Source organism: Bison bison, unplaced genomic scaffold, assembly GCF_000754665.1.
Source record: "Bison bison bison isolate TAMUID 2011002044 unplaced genomic scaffold, Bison_UMD1.0 scf7180017864333, whole genome shotgun sequence".
NCBI lineage: Eukaryota > Metazoa > Chordata > Mammalia > Artiodactyla > Bovidae > Bison > Bison bison.
Genome location: NW_011494905.1, coordinates 1,528,242 through 1,530,922, shown reverse-complemented (window position 1 = coordinate 1,530,922; position 2,681 = coordinate 1,528,242).

Here is a 2,681-nt window from a genome sequence, read left to right as displayed (position 1 = left end):
TGCTCACGATCTGAACTGGGCTCCTGACTCCAGCTCTTCCTGGCTGTGTGATCTTCAGCAAGTTACCGCTCTGTGCCTCGGTTTTGTCATGTATGAAATAAGGACAATAATGGTTATCTACATCACAGGGTGGCTAGGGGTAAGTATAGGCAAAGCCTCTAAATGGCCTGGCACAGAAAAAGATCTTTCTGTGACAGCTATTGTCACTAAGCATGCGTGCCTTCCCTGGAGCTGAGATGGCCCAGCAGAATGGTTACTGGCTGGGCTCCAGAGGGGGCCCAGTGGGTACCCTCACCCTCTGAACATGTGCTAGCCACATAGCAATTTACGTAACCTCCCTGTACCTAACCTTCCTCCTCTGTGAAAAGTGGAGGTGATAATAATAGTACCTCCCTCAGAAGGTTGTTGTTGGGACTAAATGTGCTAATATGTGTGAAGTGTTTAGAAAAGTGTCTGGCTCATATGAAGCACTCAGTAAATGTCAGCTATTATTATTCCCTGACTACAAAGAACCCTGAAGACAATATGGCACCTAGCTGTTTAAAGAGACATTAAAAATCTAAAAGATTTTCTTTTCTTGCCTCAGTTTTTAGGGTATTTATATCTGAATTCTACAGAGGAAGGTGTGCCAGCTAGAAAGAATTCTTTATGCCATGAGGACAAGAAACACATTGCTGTACCTTTCAGATGTAGTCCTCAAGTTCCTTCAACCATCCTGAACAAAAATGGAAAAGGACTCCCCACAACCCAGGGTCGTGAAGCCCACACCGTCACCTTCAGACAGGGTTACACTCCTCACAGCATTTTTTTTAAGATTTTTTTTTCATGTGGACCATTTTTACAGTCTTTATTGAGTGTATTGTAATATTGTTTCTGTTTTATGCTTTGGTTTTTTTGGCCACAAGGCGTGTGAGATCTTAGTTCCCCAACAGAGATCAAACCCTTACCCCCGGCACTGGAAAGTGGATTCTTAACCACTGGACCACCAGGGAAGTTCCTTGACACTACTTCCAAGAGAGGAAGAGGATGCAGGAGATGCCAAGTGACACAGGTTCGATCCCTGGGTCTGGAAGATCCCCTGGAGTAGGAAAGGGCAACCCACTTCAGTGTTCCTCCCTGGGAAATGTCATGCACAGAGGAGCTTAGTGGGCTACAGTCCATAGAGTCAGACACGTCTGAGCGTGCACACAACACAACTCTTTTTTAAAGTAAAGTTCATTCAAGCAGATGAGGGTGGGATGGGGATGGGAGCTGAGGAGGTAAGTCATTAAGAAGGAGAAGCAGGAGAAAGAAGTGAAGACAAGAGACATGATAAACACTTATCAGTAAGGAACCAACTCTGGGCCCAGGAGTCAGTCGGGCAAGTTCATCATGAGTTATACCCTCACATTTCACAGCAGAGCCAAGATGCCTAAGCCCAGGGCCTGATCCCCATCTAACACATGCTCCTAATCCTCAGAGTCATATTCTTCGATCTGGAGCAATCCTTTAAGTTCGTCTAGCCCACCCAGTGTAATAGTCTCTCTGCACTGAATCTTTCTGCCTTAATGCCTCTTGTGACAGGAGACTCATTACTAGCAGCAGTATTCCTTTTGGAGCCACTGCACACATTCCAAAGTCCTTCCTAACCCTATACTGAGTTAAAAACCTGACTCCTTATGACTTCAACCAGTTCTGCCCTTTACAATTTGGGGTTCAAATTATGTTTCCTGGTGATTTTCTGAGCAGAGACACATGCTATGTCTGCCACACATGGGGTCTGAAGCCTACTTGCCTTAGCGCTATCCAGATTCACAAACCTACAAACTGTGCAACTATTGGCAGATTAGTTAATCTGTGCCTTTGTTTGTTGTCTATTGTTAATATCCGTACTTTATAGAGACCACTTCAATTCTATTCTTATGAGGATTAAATGAGAGAATCTGTAGAGAATTGTACATGGCATGCACAGGTTTTACATTAGGTAAATTCAAGTCGTTGAATGGTACAATAGATGGTGGGCTCCTCCAAGACAAGGACTGGATCTTACTCATTGCTAACATTTTTGCTGCACACAGGGTTTGGCTGAGTATTGGGTACAAAATAAATGTTTACTGAATGACTAATTAGTTGGCAAGAGCTCTGCTCTGGTGCAAATCCCTCCCTGATCTTCTGTCAATGACAATCTTCTCCTAAAAATCCATCCTCCAACTCCTTCCTTGCCCCCAGTCTAGCTGCTATTACCACTTGGGCTTCCCAGATGGTACAGTGGTAAAGAATCTGCCTGCCAAAGCAGGAGACTCAGATCCTCTGAAGGAGGAAATGGCAACCCACTCCAGTATTTCTGCCAGGATGGGCTACAGTCCATGGGGGTCACAAAGAGTCAGATGTGACTAAGCACACATGCATCATTACCACTTAAACACCCAGCTTTTCTTCTCAAGGTGGGATGGAGAGCCTTGGCTTGAGGCATAGGTCATCCAAGTTATACTTTAGGCTTCAAGTCCAACCCCATGGAGGAATTCACTGAAGTGTCCTGTATAGTTTCCCTGTAGCGAGTGTGATTGATGTGCCAAGACTTTTATGGTAAAGGACATGTGGCCCCATGGGCTGCAGGCCTACCCAAAGGTTGGGGCCTGAAGACAGATTGAAGAGGAGTTCTGAAGCTCTTCTGGAGAAACTAGATCAAAGGGCAGTACAAG